At 47.4% G+C, this 18177-nt stretch overlaps 1 protein-coding gene and 1 long non-coding RNA gene across 5 annotated transcripts in view; one reads left to right on the top strand and one right to left on the bottom strand.

Annotated features, from left to right (window-relative positions):
• The window catches only part of SAP30 (Sin3A associated protein 30), a 109989-nt gene extending 108936 nt beyond the window's left edge, over positions 1-1053 (top strand). For all 4 annotated transcript variants that reach the window (XR_015169380.1, XR_015169379.1, XR_015169376.1 and 1 more), the window contains one exon: positions 937-1053. The gene's annotated coding sequence lies outside the window, so the exon portion shown is untranslated. The remainder of the gene's footprint in view (positions 1-936) is intronic.
• LOC147366568 (uncharacterized) overlaps positions 1-15734 on the bottom strand; it is a 37088-nt gene extending 21354 nt beyond the window's left edge. Inside the window, exon 1 of the long non-coding RNA XR_015169384.1 lies at positions 15595-15734. This is a non-coding gene — a long non-coding RNA (uncharacterized LOC147366568). The remainder of the gene's footprint in view (positions 1-15594) is intronic.
• Positions 15735-18177: the final 2443 nt, after the last annotated feature.

Here is an 18177-nt window from a genome sequence, read left to right on the forward strand (position 1 = left end):
GGACTCTCCGCTGCTTCTTTTTGGACTCTCAGACCAGGGGAGACCAAAGGGTCAAAGTCAAGCTTTTATAATTTCCTGAGATATTTTAAAACTCAAACTAACTGAGTGTGTCTGGCAGTGACCACATCCCTCTGGAATTTTCTGATGGCCAGGTGGCCCTCTTCCAGGATTCCTGTCACTTCTGATTTTCCATGCAGGGCCTCTGAGTTGGCCAGAATTAGAAGCAGAGTGTTAATCCTCTCCCTTCTGAAAGATGGAATTATCATGTGGGTTAGTGATTCTCAACCTCGATGCACACTGGAATCACTTGGGGGCTGCTAAGTTGCTCCAGTCGTGTCTGACGGCAGCCCACCAGGCTCCCCTGTCCCTGGGATTCTCCAGGCAAGAACACTGGAGTGGGTTGCCATTTCCTTCTCCAATGCGTGAAAGTGAAAAGTGAAAGTGAAGTCGCTCAGTCACGTCTGACTCTTGGTGACCCTATGGACTACAGCCTATCAGGCTCCTCCGTCCATGGGATTTTCCAGGCAAGAGTACTGGAGTGGGTTGCCACTGCCTTCTCCGCACTTGGGGGCAGGGACATTTAAAAAACAAACAAACAATGTCTGGGGCCCCACTCCTAGAGATTCTGCTTTAATTAGAATGGGTGGGGCCTACCCTACCCATTAAAAAAAAATTATGGGATAATTCTAACAGCCAGATATGGCTGAGAACAGTAATTAAGGTGAATTATGAATTTATCAGCTGTTCTGAGCTTAGAAAATGAGGCATCTGGCAATGCCAGGGTAGTTGAAGCCCCCATCATGATGAATCTTAATGCTTCTTTTCTCTAACCCATTAAGCTAACACAGGCAATCCAGTTCTAGCATGTCTAAACAGGATAATGACAACCAGAACTGTGATATTACTTTCTGATTGTTGATATTAATTTCAATGCAGCTCTAACATCTTTAAACAAGACGAAGCTCAACAGCAAAAAAGTTCTTTGAAAAGTTCAGAAGACAGCTGGGGACAGTAACTTTTCTGAAATTCCAAATAAAGATGAACTACACTGCTGTGGATGGTTTTCCTTATTAATTAAGAGAGTAATTTGACAAAGTGTATTGAAAATGAAAAAATATAACAATATTTTTTCTCCTTCTTTGGTCAGTTTTCAGGATGCTAATTCTTTGTTAGCCAAAAGACAACTGAGATGTAAAATACATTATACTTTTGAAGAATTCTCTCTCACCATATATCACATACACTACTTTTTGGGGCTTAAAAATTTTTTTAAACATCCCAATTATTATCCCCAAGTATTCAAATGCAATTTTTCATGAGGCTATTGTGCTTTCATGATGGAATTGCCTTGTTTCTATTATAATTAGTGGCAGAACTGATTCTAGTTTCATTCGCAGACATAGGCTAAGTGTCAGCCAGGTTGGGTGCTAAGGTGTGAACAGCAAATCAGTTCTGAATGAGCATCTCTCAAAGGACCTACTGAGGGCACAGTTGTATCATGATGACCAAAGCACATGCTAGGACTACCCTCTCATGATTACGCCACTCAGTAGGTGGTATGAGACACTGCGGGCATGCAGGGGAATTCAGCTTCCTATGAATTGGTCATAGGAGATTGATTCCAGAGTTGATCGTAGGAGAGCAATTCTCCTGAATGCTCACTCCAGGAGTAGAAGGCATAGAGAGTTCTGAAACCTTAGCTCTAATCTGTTCTAAGTTATCAGTGTAGAAACTGCTATCTGTGGCCAGCAGAAGTCCAGGGGTATGCTTTGTAAAATCCAAAAGAGAAAAACAGCAGAAAAGAATGAGCAGTATTCTCATGCTGAAATCAACTGCTTTCAATCAAGCAGGCCCTTTCAGAATCACATGCATTTTGTCAACAATTCAGTTTTGCAAACATTTTGCAATACGGTATCATCTGACAAACTCTCAATAATGTATTTTCCACTAGAGAAAGCACACACGTACAAAACGGTGTCAAATATCATGAAAGGGTGTGTTCTGAAACTGTGGACACTAAGAAAACTATTGTTGCTTCTCTTTCCAACTCTAACTCATGCCATCTTGAGCTAGGATTATAGGAGCTAAAAACAATGCATGAGAAGATGGAGGAATGAAAAAGAAACCCTGACAAAACAAGAGAGTACAAACAGCAGAGCGAAGACAACTGCTACAGGGTTTCCTAAAATTGGTGCGTGTCTCAGACCCAGACTTATTTTAACCTCTCTCATTTTACTTAGAATACCTAAATACCCACAAATATTTCACCGTGTGTGCATGCTCACTCAGTTGCGTCCAACTCTTTGTGACCTCATGAACCGTAGCCTACCAGGCTCCTCTGTCCATGGAATTTTCCAGGCAAAGAGTACTGGAGCGGGTTGTGATTTCCTACTCCAAAATATTTCACCATCTACTGCCAAATATCAACACTGAAAATGATGTATACCTTTGTTCTATGTCAGGGCAAGAATTGCAGATACATGCCTAAGTGTTTATACAAGTTTAAATAAAACTTCGTTAGATTTCTCTTCCTACCGAAATTGTGCAGTCTTTCTAAACAACTCTGTTGACTTTTCCTGGAGAAAAGAGAAGACTCCCACTGTTTCAAATTAAGTCCACTTATTAGCAGAGAAATCACTGGTTATGACCAAAGGAAGACAGATTGGGTGCTTCTTCGATTAGAAGTAAGTATATTAATCTTACAAATAGCTTGCCATCAGTGGCTCAGATGATAAAGAATCTGCCTGCAATGCAGGAGACCTGGGTTCAATCCCTGGGTTGGGAAATCCCCTGGAGGCGAAAATGGCACCCCAATCCAGTATTCTTGCCTGGGGAATCCCATGGAGAGAAGAGCCTGGTAGGCTATAGTCCATGGGGTCAAAAAGAGTCAGACATGACTGAGCAACTAACACTTTCACTTTCAGAAAATAAGCACCTCAGATCTGAGGTGTGCATCCATGATTGCTTTTTCTACCTCTCTCCTTAGTAGGATGAGAAAAAAACATACTTAGTACCCTAATGTTTTGATTTTGCAAGCAATACAATCAACCTCCCAATTTCATCCTAAACCAGGAGGCATTCCTACTTTGCACAGTTCAACCAGGACTGCACAAATGACTGGGATCAAAAGAAGACATTCTGCCTCTTCACTTGAACTGAGTCAATGTGAATTAATTTAAAATGTCAAACTTGATTTCAATAAAACAGACTTGAAAAACAATACTGTTTGGTTAAGAAAGAGGTTAATGAGGAAAATGTAATCCCCACTCAAATGTCATTGGAATGCAAAGCCACATTTATTTGCATGTGTGGTATCTGTAAAAGGTCCAAGGAATTTTGTTTTTAGTGTTTTGAATTGTTTATAATGTATTCTCTTTTTTTCCATCTACTAACAATTCCCAGAAATGATGAAAATCAAAAGATGGAAAAATATAAATGCATTTGGGTTCTAAGAAAATTACCAGTTGCAACATCTGCTCTAGCCACAGTTCATAAAGCAGGTGATTATGGAGACAATAAAGAAAAATGTTATTAAGTCAGTAAAAAAAGATCTCTTGAACCTTGCCAACTCTGTGATAGCGCCTAGAAGTCTGACACTCCAAAACGGTCCATGCAAAATTTTACAACAAAATTTTCACTAATAATGATGCTCGTTTGCGAGCACAGGGTTCAGATATTCCAGGCTTCAGGACATGAAATGCACTGAGCGATTTCTCTGACCTTGTTATATTTTATTAAATCATTTACCAAAGTGTCAAATAAAACAAATCTGTTATTTAAAAATCAACCCTGGAAAGGTCATTAGCTTTTCAACAGACCAGTTTTTCGTCGCACTTTTAGATATTTTTCCGCACATTTCAGGGCCAGGAACTGCTTCATTAAGAGCACTGGGTTTCAAAACAACCCAGTTTCCCGAGTCTCGGCAGCCAGGGCAGAGCACTGTTCTGGGAGCCACAGACCTCAGTTAACGAGGAGCCAGGGATGTCTTGGCAGAGAGTCCACCCTGTTAATGTTCCGGCCACAGTTCACCTAGTAAGGAGCTGAAACTCTATTGGATAGGATTACCGTTGCTTAAAATTTTATTTAATGCCTTGATCCGTCACTTGAATGGTCTCCCTAGGCCTTCAAATATGCAAGAATGAAAATGAGACAAGAATTAACGCGTTTATAGCCTCTCCTTATATTTCTATTTCTGGCGAATCCTTTCAGATACTGAGAGTGATATAATTCTACAGCCATGAAATCCCTTTGGAAACCCCTATTTCCCCACCCCAGAGTTTTCAGGTAACAGGACTGCCTTTGGAGTAACTCCCTGCCCTTTCCTGACCTAGCCCATGGGTGTGTCTGGAAGAACCACTGGCTCTTTTGGACCAAACCTTAGCTGGGGTGAGAGGTACAACCTATGAGGCCTCTAAAATCCCAACTACTTCACAGAACTCAACTAACTACTAGAGAATTAGTATTTTTTGAGAGTGTTAGCACCATGTCCCTCCTGGGTTCCTGCAGCAGCATCATCATTTTGGGGCCCTGGGTGGGGAGCCGCCTCTATCTGCATCACGGCTGACCTGCAGTCAGAGGGACTAAAGATCAAGGGCAGTCAGTCCCACTCCCACTTCACTGGCAGGAGCCAGTTCACAGGTTCACACCAGAGCATGGCACAGTGGGGAGGTCTCCCCCTATAGGGAGAGGCACTGTGCCCAAGAGCAGTGGGACGGTAGCAGAGCAACCAAGTCCTTCTGGAAAAAATTAGTAAGTGACAGATTCAGTCTTGCCTGTGCTCAGGAAGAATTGCTGAGCCAGAGAATCAGATCCAGAATACTATCTGCAGGTTCAGGGTGTTAGGGTGGGGCTTAGGCAGCAAGGTAGACAGAGGAAGCAGCCCCACTGTGGCTGGGATCCGCATCGTCCATCTAGCAACCAGTTCACACTGAGCCAGGCCAACTTGCTCAAGTAACTAGTTGTTTAGCCTCAGGCTGAAAATCAAAAATACAGTCTCTTAAGTAGCGTAGACATAGAAGGGCTGGAGGAACAGCCACCATGAGAGCCCCCACACCCTCTAGGCTGGGGAACAGGCAGTTGGCAATGGGATGGGGCCACTGCCCAAACGCCCACCTTCCAGAGCCCTCCTAGGCACCCCCACAGCTGAGGAAAGACAAGTATTTTCCTCTTGTCTGCCTTTCAAATGCCATGTGAATGCATTTCATTATCAGAACCTGCCCTGCATCCTGCCTCTTGCTGCAGATGTCCTGGGAATTCTAGACCGTGTACCCTGGGTCCCCAGCACAAGGAGTACCACAGGCATGGGCAAGGCTCTCCTCCAGGGACAGTCATCCACATTCTTAGTGGCCTGCCAAGAGGAAGATGTCTGGAACCCTCCGGAGTCCTCTCAAGATGGAGAGTCCCCAGATACACCACTCAGAGCCAGTGTTACTGAGTCACCCTCCTCCAGATCTGATCGCCCCAGTAGCCTTGAGTGTTAGGGGATTGGCTTGGGGTCGGGGGGTGGAGCAGGGTTCATGGAATTAAGGTGGTAAGGACAAGATCTCAGGAGGGCTTTCATCTTGCTCTGCCAGTCACCTTCTCCCCCAACCCCCTTCCCAAGAGTCTACAGACCACTGGTTCTCAAGGTCTGGTCCTGGGCCAGCAGCATCAGCTTCACTTGGCAACTTGTTAGAAATGCACCCCAGGCCTGGTGCATCAAAGTGGGAGTGCAGCCCAGTAATCTGTAACCTAAAAATGCCCTCCAGCTGATTCTGCTGCATCCTGAAGTTTGAGAACCCCTGCAGTTGGAAATTAGGCATTTCTGGAGCAATAGAAAGTAGAAACAAGGCCCACTAGATTACCAGTGGTGAACACAGCACATACCTCAGCAGAGGTCCGGGTCAGGCTCAGATAGAGCCTGGGCTAGCGTCCATTACCCCAAAGTCTAAGCCTATGTCCTCTTTCCCTCTGGCTGACCACATGAGATAGGGTTAAAGTCATGACCAGCATGAATGCAAGGAAGACAGAGAAGGAAGGCCACATCCAATGTGTGTCTGGCTCAGATAACCAATCCAAGTATCTGGAGTGGAAAAAGAGAACCTTGGTTGATATGCCTGGTGTCATACAGGGCAGGCTCCTATACCAGGAAACAGGAGATTGACTCTTAACACACAAGACCTGCCCTTTAGTACATACGGTTCAATCAGGGTACTCTCTGCTCCTCTTAGACACTGGGGCAGAGAGGAAGATCAGGGACAGAAGCATTCCTCATCCCCAGGGTCGGTTCCCGAGCTTGGGAATTGGTTTAAGAATTGGTTTAAGACTCTTCTTTCTACCTTCCCCTGCTAAGATAAGATACCCTCCCCTCCACACCCAGACTGAATAAGCAGGCTTCTGCTATATCCCCATCTTCCCATTGCCACCTTCCCCCCTGGGGGTCCATCTCACTCTTCCATGCCAATCTTTTTCCCGGGGCCTGAGGTCTGACATGATCTCTTATCATGTATTACTTTTATAACCAGGAAAAAACCCACAGTGCTGAGATTTGAAAAACTGAATCCTCATCTCCCAATCTCATTTTCTCTGAGGATCATGCTCAGTGTCAGGTCTGCAAGAGGGCACATACCCTCTAGTTCACCACAGAGCAGCAGGAGCCCCAACTTTGCACCCCAAACTCCAAGAGCATAACACGGATGGGGCCCTTGGATTTCTCTACCACCATCACGTTCACTTTTTAATGTAATCCATGACAAGAAATATATTTCGCATTGTGACGCAGTATACATGTATACATACACATGGGGAAAACTTCTTTTTCTATGCCACTTTAAAACTGCTAGTCAAATTTCACATTACTCATTTCATGAATTACTAATGGATAGCAACCTGCAGTATGAAAAACACTGTTCTGAAGTCCACCCTGGAACAAACACACCACCAGCATCACAGAAAAGGCAGCATTAGTAGCACGCTGTCATCATGACCCGCATTGCTGAGAGCTCTGTGTGTTTGCATATGTGTTACTGTCATTTCTGTTAAAGTTCTAAAATTGCTACAGGCCATAATACCAACTCTGTGTTCCTAGTTTTCCAATAAATACCAAAAAATTACTTTTATTGGATTCATCTTAACTTAAAATTTGGCGATGATTTGAAACAGCAGCACGTGTAGATGGCTAAATTCTCATTAGCAGATAAGTGGTTATTTTCTAAGTTTCAACAAACATTTCTGTTCAATGAAGTTTGGTTTAAATCAAGTAAATCTATATAATCGCATAATGGAGTTTCTCTCTTCTCCCTGTTAAATGACAGTAGTTCAAAGACTGGAAACACTTCAAGGATAAAGAATGGGGTTTGAAAGTTGAAACGTGTGCCTTCCCTAATAGAGCCAGACCCTCAGCTGTCCTGTGAGGGAAGCTCAAAGCCCTCCTTCCACAGCTGGGTTGGGTCTGCCTCTTTAGGACCTGCATTCAGGGCTCTGTCACTCAGCACAGTTATGCCTGGCTGAGGACACCAGGTCTCCGACCCTGTCCGCGCGCGTGCGCGCGTCATCTGCACCACAGGCGGACACAGGATACTGCGAGACTGAAACAGGCCTGCCCCACTCCTCGCCCTCCTTCCCCAAATCAAAACCCACCGAAAACACCGTGAAAAGCTAGAAACCTCACGGCTTTAATTACTTCCATTCCCCAAGCTGCATGTGGCACACAGGACACCTCGTATCCCTCCAGGCGTGCGCAGGGGAGGGAGCGCCAGCCCAGCCTGCCTTCCTTCCAAGTCCGCGCCCTCCACTCCGGCAGGGCTTAAGGGCTGGCGCCACCTGGCTTCTCAGAGCAGAACGGGAGGCAGGAGGTCGAGGAGGTGGGCGAGGGGCTGCGGGCACCCAGGAGGCAAGGCGCCCCGGAGCGCCTCCCACTTCAAAGCCCCGGGGCAGCCGGGCAGCTGGCAACTCGCGCTGCGGAAGGAGAGGCAATTACCCTCCTGGGAAACGAAAGACCAAGAATTTCCCCTGCTACTGACGTTAGAAGAGCAGATTCCACAATTAGGGCAGGCCCGAAGCGCAGACATAATGGTGGCAACTCAAAGCATTATAAACAAGCACCGGTCGATTTACGCCTTCATGGGTTCTGCCGGATTTTACCGATTACCTATTCTACACAAACTTCCTCCATCGACCTCCGGGAACGGAAAGACGACAGGCTCTGCTACCCACCCAGCTGAGCACTGGAAAAGGGAAGGGCTGTCCAACGGACCCCTTGGCATGCAAACTGGGAAAACCACACGTTCAGTAACTGATGTGAAAATAAAACAAAAGCCCGGCTGGGAAGTGCTTTCAACGTAAAGGCTTTAGTAGAAAAAGCAGTAACAGCCGTAATAAAAGCTGTAATGAATTCTAATACCTGTTCAGTGCCCTATAAATTTGCACTGTTTGAATTTGTGTGTATGGATGTGATGAATTCATAGGACTGGTAACTGGACAGCACTGCTATTAAACCTGGACTGCTTATCAAAATTATCTACCCACCTATTTCAGCAGGTCTGTTCAGGGGGGATCAAGACCAGTGAAGGTTTTGGAAGCTGTTTTTCCAAGTAAGCATGCAGGTGCACCAAAAGACACATGGATGCATCTAACACGCACACGTTACGTGCATGCATGGAGATGTGGGTTTGCATTTATTATAATGACTCAGGTACCGTGCTATACACTTTATAGCAGACTTTTACATTCACTTTTCATTAATCCTCACAACATTAGGGGGCATCATTAGTCCCCTTTTACAGGTGAAAAACCTGCAGCTTGAGAAAAATGTGTTGGTGTCTATCACATATTTACTGAAAGTGAGAATGGCTTCGAATCAGAATAAAAGCAGCTATAAAACCAAATATATTTATTCTAGTTCCAGGCCATTCTCATATTCAGCAAATATGTGATGGACACTTTCTATACACCAGTAAAGCACCGTGGCCATGAAGATTAAAGACTTGTTCTACTGCCCTTGGGAACGCACACTTGGCGGAAGAGAGAGAAATTACAATCCTGTAGAATATAAACTCCGTAATCAGCCTGAGGCTTAGTGAAGACTTCCTAAAAGAGAAGACACCCAGGCTGAATCCTGAAGGACCAATAGAATGACACACTTTTACTTTGTGGGGGAGGGAGGAGGTGTGCACAGCCTAGGGAGACAGCACATGGGGAGACAGGAAGGCAGAAAACCACTGGTGTCCATCACCGTTCAGCAGAGCCAGGCTTCCACGTGTGAGAAGGGAAAGTGACGAGAAAACAGATGTTATGTAAGGAGCATCACATGCTCACGTTTACATTTTCCTGAAAGTTTGTGGGAAGTGAACGAAAGATTTACAGTAGGAAAATGATATGATCACATTACATTATATAATGATGACTCTGGTTGCTTCGAGGACAAACTGAAGTGCACACTGGCGGGAGGAGAAATGATGGAATGATGTAGGCACGGTCAGTACCTGTCATTACTAAGGCAGGAGGTGGGGGTAGGTGAAGAAAGCAGATTTGAAAGATAATAGGAGGAACTGGCAATGGTTGCCAGGTTACTGGCCTAGCCCCTGACTATTATCAGTGCCATTCACAGAGACTAGACCAGAGGATGAGTTGCAAAAGGGACTACAACTATATTCCATCTTGAGAATGGTAAATTTTTAAAATCTAAGTACATCTACTTAGGATATGGAAATGCCCTCCTGTACAGGGTTGGATATTCAAGTCTAGCGCTCCTAGAAAAGGCTTGAATTGTAGGAAAATCTGCCATCAACATCATCTGTGACCATAGAATGGCTAAAAAATAATAACAGTGATGATAATAACTGCTAACATGCATCTGGTACTTACTATTAGATTTTCTCATTTAGTTCTTATAACAACCTCAGGGATACTCCTGAGATTAGATTAGACTGACTCCCAGGGAGAGCTTTTCATATCAGCAGAGAAAAAGTTCTAGAACAGGACCCTGAGGATGAGGTTTACAAGGAGGGGCTGGAGAGCTCTAGCTAGAGTTGCAATGAACACCTTACATAATCAGCCAGACTCAAACATGGAAGGTGAGTATCTTTGCTCCAGGACAATAGCCAGGAGTAGTTTTCTGGTCTGGCAGCCCATCCCCACAGATGTAAGGTCTTTGCTGAGGGACACCCCTCAGCCCTAGTGCCGTGTGGGGTTCTTTCAGCCTCCAAGTTGTCAAGGTCTCCCAGCCTGCAGGTGATAGAGGCAGAGACTGCTTCAGTGCAGAGAAACTGCTTGTTGCACTACATACTCCTGGATTCCAGCCAGGCTCATCAAGGTCAATCGAAACAGGAGAAAGCGCCCAGACTTAATTTCCAACATGGCAGACAGTCCCCCACATCATATCTCACATCTAGAAGGTGCTTCCCCAAAGCAAGCAAGAGCAGCTTTACCATCTTATCATTAATAGTGAATAACTCCTTTGTTAGCTCTTCCACCTGCCCCTACTGTTGATAATCTGGGAGTCTGTGTGTGAGGCAGAAGGATGACTTCTTAACATTGATTTTACTTTATAAATTTGTTAATTATTATGTTGCTTTTTTATTTGATCATGGATTTCTAAGTCTCTTACACTGAATTCAACACTCTAAAACAAGTGAGACTTGTCACTGTATCCTCAGTAGAGGAACTATAACCTTGTCCCAAAGGTCCTTGTGGGCTCAAAATTCACACAACAGAGTTGATATCTTTAAAAGAACACAGCACAAGTGACCAGGTGCTGACTTTAAGTTTTGCTTCAGAGTCGGACACGACTGAAGCGACTTAGCAGCAGCAGCAGCAGCAGCAGCGAAGAGAGAAGAAACTACCCAGCTTGTCCTTCAACTGAGGGGCAGTTAGGTCAAAGAGAGCATGTTCCCCAGTTCCATCCTAGTATGTGCCCTGGGCAAGTAGATATCTTGTTAGGTCTCAGCTCATTTTCAGGGAAATTCAGAAGCCGAAACTAGATCATTTTAATGACCCCTTGCATGCTGAGATTTTATCTTGAGAAATTCCTGAAGCAAACGGCCTGAACTTTGGGCCAATTGTCCCATGCCTCTCTCGGCAAGGTAACTGAAAAAGCTGTGATAGTTACTATTATCCAGTAGTAATAATAATGTTAAAATAGCTGTTGAGGAAGAGGAGCTTTGCATGTGTTAAATAAATCTTGTTTGTTGTTGTTTAGTCCCTAAGTCATGTGTGAGTCTTTCGTGACCCCATGGACTGCAGCCTGCCAGGCGCCTCTGCCCACGGGATTTTCCAGGCAAGAATCTGGAGTGGGTGCCATGTCTTTCTCCAGAGGATCTTCAGTACCCGGGGATCGAGCCGGCGTCTCCTGCACTGGAGGCGGATTCTCCACCACTAAGCCACCTGCTGCGGCTGCTAAGTCGCTTCAGTCCTGTCGGACTCTGTGTGACACCATAGACGGCAGCCCACCAGGTGCCCCCGTCCTTGGGATTCTCTAGGCAAGAACGCTGGAGTGGGTTGCCATTTCCTTCTTCAATGCATGAAAGTGAAGTCGCTTAACTGTGTCTGACTCTTAGCAACCCCATGGACTGCAGCCTACCAGGCTCCTCCGTCCATGGGATTTTTCAGGCAAGAGTACTGGAGTGGGGTGCCATTGCCTTCTCCGACTTAGTCACCTAGGAAGCCCCAAATCTTGTTTGCTGCTGCCGCTGCTAAGTCATTTTAGTAGTGTCTGACTCTGTGCGACCCCATAGACGGCAGCCCACCAGGCTTCCCCGTCCCTGGGATTCCCCAGGCAAGAACACTGGAGCGGGTTGCCATTTCCTTCTCCAATGCGTCAAAGTGAAAAGTGAAAGTGAACTCGCTCAAGACAGAAATAAAAAAGTAAAATGGAGCCAGGTGTGCAGGCTCCTGGCCGCCCTTCGCTTCAATACTCAAGTATTGAATTGCCCTTATCTCAGGAGCCATGCGCTAAGGCAGGCCTGGGACTCAGCTGGTGTGACTTGGCATTAAGGGAGTGCTTACCAGCAGGAAACTCACCTGCTTTTTCCAGGTAAAAAGCTAAAAGCGACCTGGCACTTCTGCTCTGGCTCCTGGCGGAGTCATGGCTCTGCGGTTTCTACAGCCCCTTCTGGGTGAAAGTCACCTTCCCAAAGTCCTTGTGGATCTTCCGCAGCCGCCTCAAGCAAAAGCCCGACTGCCGGGGAACCCAAGCCCGTGGCTCCCTCCCATTTGGGGGAGAAAAAAAAAAAGTAGACTAGAGTGGGGGTGTGGCAGGGATGGACAAAAAAAAAAAAAAAAAAAAAGGAGGAAAATCCTGCAAAACGTGTTTTGGCAGGCCCGGCCCTCCGAGCCCTTCCATATGTGTTCCATATTGTGCAGACCCGGTCTTTGATGTTTTTCCTGAAAGTAGAGACATTATTCTTTCTCCAACTGCGCCTGAACCCACAAACAGGGAAACGGCGAGGCTGGGCCACAGGCCCCTGGCAGGTCGGCCACGTGGATGGAGTCGCTTCCCCGACACCCTCGGCCCCGGGCTCTCCCGTCGTGGACACCAGCCAGGCTGGACCCAAGGTGTCCTACCGACGGCAGTTAGGAGTTAGGCGTCACCCAGTCATCTAACTCCTAACACCCAGTTAGGAGTTACCAAATGGGCTCTCATGCGCCCACTGTCAAGTCCTCCTTCCCACTGCCTCCCTCTATCTCCCTCTACCTGTGCAGTAACCTTCTAGGAGCCCTAAATCCGCTAGGGCTCTTCCTGGCAATAGGGAGGGCCAGGCCGCCACCCACCGCGACCCAGAGGCAGAGCAGTCCCGGAAGTGACTTCAATAATCCCAGCACCTCGAGAGTGGGCGGAGCGGAGAGGGCTGGCCAACAAGAGCAGCTGCATCAGAGCTCCCACCACTTCCGGGTCTCTGCAAGTACTTCTGGGTGTGCGGACTGTGTAGGCGCCTGTTGCTGCTGCTGCTTAGTCCCTTCAGTCGTGTCCGACTCTGTGCGACCTCATGGACTGCAGCCTACCAGGCTCCTCGGTCCATGGGGTTTGCCAGGCAAGAGTACTGGAGTGGGTTGCCATTGCCTTCTCTTGTAGGTGCCTGTGGTTAATTACAAATACTCAAGGTGAAGGTTAGAGCCAAAAGAGAACAGTAAACTATCTTAGCCTACGGTAACATCCAGGTGGGTGACACTATAGCCTCTCCAGTTGGTCATGATCAAGCCCCAGTTCTCAAGCATGTTAGCGTCTGCTCAGAGAAGGGGGATCCGAAGTGGAAGACCAGGGCACCGCTGCAGCATCCCTGCCCCACCTGTCATCGCAAGTACTCAAGCAGGGCCAGAGTGCCCCATTAGTTAGGGTGAATTTCACGAGGCACGGTCTTTATGCACTTTGGCTTCCAGGAAGGTCTTGGTTGTCTGGGGTGAAGCTGGCCTGAGGGTGAACTCGGGCGGGCGGGCTCAGGTCACCTAGAGACTCTCCGGTCAGGAGAGGTGCACTGTCAGCAGAAATCACACTGATGCCCTGTCCATTCAGTGGGTCAGCTGGAGTGGGCCCCCTTGTGTTTGGGTGCTGTGTTGAAAGTAGGAGCTGATCTACCTGAGGCGATCTCATTTATGAGCTTGAAATTAACTGGATAGGCACAGGCTACACACATGCCCACCTTTATTTACAGTTGCTCTCAAACAACTGCTCCTTTTCCTTCGGAACATCCGTCTGTCAACCATGATCTATTGTTCCAGCTCCTACTGTATGCTCAGATCTTTACCAGCTCTTTCAGGGATCCAAGGCCACAGAAGGCCAGTTTTCTGGCCGTGAACCTGGCTCAGAACTGGGTATTAGTGCGTTAGTAGAAAAAAGGGAGGGGGCACATTAAAATTACTTCTTCTGTTGCACTTTTTTCTGGAATGAATCAAAGGGACCAGAGAAGAATATAATATTTCATGCCTGGACTTGAGCTCCGCTTCCTTTTTCTGACCCTTCCTCAACCCGGCTTTCGCTCCTCAAGAGATCTGGAATTCCCCTTATGGAGGGTGGGTGGGGGAAGAGCCAGCCCAGGTAAGTATGGGAGCCACATGGTCTCCGGAATGGAGAAAAGGAAATCATCTCCAAATGCAACTGGGCAGGTGGGGGTAGATTGAAGCCGAAAAGGAATAGGCAATTTGGATAACGCCCAAGGAAGCAGACCCTGGACCCTGGTGGTGAGGTGTGAGAAACAGTCAACATTTGGAGTTCTGGAGTCAGAAGATTTTTGGCAGTTAGATAACTTCCTGATCTGCAGTAAATCTCACGTGACCAAGAGGATGTTTCCGCAATTCTGTTGCCTGGCAACCTTCCTCTCTTTCCAAGTCTGCAAACTTAAGAGATTTTTACTGGGTCCCAGTTGAATGTGGTGCGGGCCAAATATGGGCCCAGGAAGGAGTCCAAGAAAGGCAGCTCCATCTCACTGACCTATTGCCTCTCGAGCTCTCAACTGCAAGGTGACACAGAGGCTACCTTTTTGGAATGGATTCAGGCGCCCCCATTCGAGTGGCCAACCTGTTGGTTCTGGACACTCTACAACGGTCCAAACTAATTTTTTTTTCTTTTTATGTATAATTGCAAGCGTCTTCCATGGTCCCAGCACCCTCCTGGGCGTAATTAGGGCCTGACCATTATGGAAATATATGCAAAATGTTTAATTTTCCTTAGTGAAAAAAATTTAAAAAGAGCCTGACGCACAATGCAGGATTCCTTTGGAAGCAGCAAGCGGTAAGAGGGGCCCAGTACCCTTCTCTGCGTGGGTGAAGGCAGGGGGAGGGGCTAAGGACCCCAAGCCTAGGCGGCTCCCTAGGACCCAAATCCCTGGGTTCTTCCACGGGCCAGTTGTTGTAGCCCCTTGGTCCCTGTGGCCAGCTAGCCACTGCATCATTTCCACTCCCAAGACCCCTAGTCATGCATGTAGGGCCTGGCTCGTTTGGCAGGTGAATAGGAGACCTTGCTCCACTGGCATCAGGAGTCTGGGTTTTTGCGCAGGTTCTGGTCCTTTTGGACCGTCTAATGTGGGGCCGTCTAATGTTGGCTTCTGAGACGTACAGCGAGAGGGTAATAATAGACTGGAACACAGTCGCAAGAATGCAAGGGTCAGGTCTCGCCCACTGGGTGGGAGAATGCAAATTTCGGAACAAATCGCTTGTGAGACGGAAGGGACGGACTTGGAGACCCCAGAATCGGCGGTTAGGGGAGGAAGGGGGTCGCCTAGGAAGCCACACTTCGTGGAAAGAGGGGATGGGAGTTCCATCACATCCCGCGTTTCTAGGGAGAAAAAATGACGGGGATTTCCCCCAAGACAAATACACAGCGATAAGGCTCACCAGGGCTAGAAGCGGCACTTTCAAACCCTTATTGGGCATAGGTCCCAGTTTTTCAAACGTAAAAACAAACTTCACGAGGCCAAGATGCTGGCTCAAATCAAGTCCAGAAGCCAGGACTCAGCCCAGGCGTGCCTGGCCCCGAAATGCATTAAGGCGCTTGCCACTCAGCCGCTGGCAAAGAGCTCAAGCGGGATCACTGCGACGTTCCTAATATTACAAGAGTCCTGGAACTGTCTGAACCCTTGAAGGCTTTGGGGGAGGGATATCATCCTTAGGAAAGGAGAGACTTACCTTAAACCTGCCGCTGGGAGGAAGTTGGAGGTAATAAGTCTCCTTAAGTAGCCAGGAGTTTTCTTAGTCTAGTTGTTTCACGTCACTGCCTTCCAGGCCGGCACCACTGCACCCTCCGCGCCTCGATGCCCACTGCCGTGCGCCTGTCGGCGGCACCGACCCAAGGCAGCAGCTGGGGGCGTTGTCGCTGGCGCCATCCCCACTCAGCGAGCGCGCACAGCCCGCTGCTCTAGTGTTCTCATTTGGAGCCGTTTCTTTTTGGTTTTGGCTTAAGAAATCACCTTGGTCATGAAAAACTGTAATAATATCACTGGTCCGAGTATTCCAGAACGGTGAGCAGCCCAGAATCTCCCCTGAGGCGGCGGGCTTGGTGCCCCTCCAGTACCACCGCCGGTGACTAGGGCCCTGAAGGAGAGCAGCCCCGCTTGCAAGTGCCCTTCCCACGCGAAGAACCCCGGAAATACTGAGCTAGGGAAGTGCGCTCTAGAAACCGTGTGGAGAAACCGAGCCAAGTGGAGACAAACAAGCTTTAGCTTCGGTTGTTGGTAACTCACGCAGAGTTCCGAAAGCTCTTCGAATGTGCACAATTACTTCCCCTTTCCTTTCTCTTCCTACAGTTTCTGGTCCTTTTCATTTCCATCTCGAATGCCTTGATATTTACTGTTTGCAGACTGAGTCCCTGGAAGGAGAGGAGATTTCACTTCCGGGTTAGGGCATTCTGATCGGAGGAAGAAAAACCAAGTTCAACTCAAACTGGCGACCTAATCCCAGTCTCTGTTCAGCCTCTTGGATTTGGTGTTCCTAAAGTTGAATGTGGCCAACCCGCCACAAGTAGGGGTGGAAATGATGGCAGAGGATGACAGAAGAGAAATCCACGTGTGCATTCCGGCACCCTAACTTGGTTTGTACTTGTCTATCAGTCTTGTTCTCACCAGAGTCAGATAATACATCACTGTTTACTAAACAAAATCGCAGGGTAGGGGGGCTAGTTACTAGTTGGCAATTAGGAACTCACTATAGTCACTCCCTCTTTCCCACTCCCCCATGACTGTAAAATGAATTCACATACCCTGTAGGGTTTTAAAAGTCCTGTTAAAGGACCACTCATTTAGCTGCCTCCAGATTTGGAATAGTGTTCCAGAGGAAATGAGGGTCCAGAGCTCTTAGATTAAGCAGAAATTCAGGAACTGCTCCAGAAATTCCTTTTCATGCCCGAAGGGAAAAGAGGGCTTAACAGGGATGAGTATGGCTTCAGGGGCTCTTTAAAACAATTTGTTCTTAATGCCCACCTGGAATCACTCCTCTGTGCGGCTGACTGCCCTAAAAATAAGGATGTGGGCTCCTGCTCCAGAATGCTCCTTTCCCAGGCTCAGCATCTGGAGAGTAAAGAAAAATGGAATGGAGAAAGTGAATAGAGAATGGAGAGGCTCTGGGCTGGGATTGTCTCTGTAGGAAAGGAAACAGGAAAAAAAAAATGGCTTCCCTAAGCAACTCTCAAATCACAACCATCTCCTGCCACAGGCCTGCACACACCCCTTCCCTGCCTGCTGGCTCATCATAACTTCCACAATGCCTCAAATCCAGAATCTAAAGCATTTTCTCTAGAGTCACCAGACTGCCTCTCTGTGGATCAAAGGGGAGCCCAGGACCCCAGGAGGCAACCACCAAACAAGTGCTGGGAGGTGGACACACACAAATAACGATATTTGGGAGGTGGGGCTCCCAGGGTTTCACTACCAAAACTTGATGCACGGTTTCCCAAGGCCCCACACTCAGTCCTCCTCCCCCAGCTTAGGTGTGGGTGGTCCCTTCTGCTCACTGGGCCAACTCTAAACTCTAGCCCTGGCAAGTGGAGAAAAAATTTAGGCAGCCCTTGGAAGTTAGGAACCATGTGAATCCCTTCCCAGGCCTCTCTAGTCTTGAGGGGAGAGCTCTGGGCTCACGTTGGATATTAGTGGGAGAGCAGAAACTAATCCAGTGAATTAGAGTTTCAATCTCACTGCTGGTGTGGTGGGGCATAATAAGTGACACTGAGGAATATATGTGATGGATGCTGGGCTCCTGAGTTGAGCAAGAGAGTCTGAGAACTTCCACTATCCGGGATTTTTTGGAGGAAGTGGTAGAAAAGCACTACAACTTGTATAGTGCCCAAAGCTTCAAGATCCCACTCCCGAATTTCCCATGACCTCAATCAGCCTCTAGGAATGCATGTTAGAGGCTCATGGAAGGCAGCTCAACTCCCTGTCAAGGTCACCAGGAGACTTGGCCCTTAGAAGAAAGTAGTAGGTAGGTAGTAGAAGAACTACCTACTACTGAATGGTAGTAGGGGGCCTGGAGTATGTTTGGAGGCACAGATTCATGGCTCTGGCCAGGTATCTCATCTCTGCAACTCAGCTTCCTTGCAGACACACAGGGTTTGGAAATACTCCTCTTACAGTTGGTGAAGATGAAACAATATGCAGCCTGCAAACTGCTTCACACATAAGGGGCTCTCCTTAGAACTTATTTCCTTCCCACCCCCACCAAAGCAGGTATCATCGCTTCCCTTGATGGAAGAACTGAGGTGGGATCCTGAGGAGCAGC

This window comes from Bos grunniens, chromosome 8 (assembly GCF_055505025.1).
Source record: "Bos grunniens cultivar Pamir isolate PY7600 chromosome 8, Bosgru_T2T1.0, whole genome shotgun sequence".
In the NCBI taxonomy this organism is placed as follows: Eukaryota; Metazoa; Chordata; class Mammalia; order Artiodactyla; family Bovidae; genus Bos; species Bos grunniens.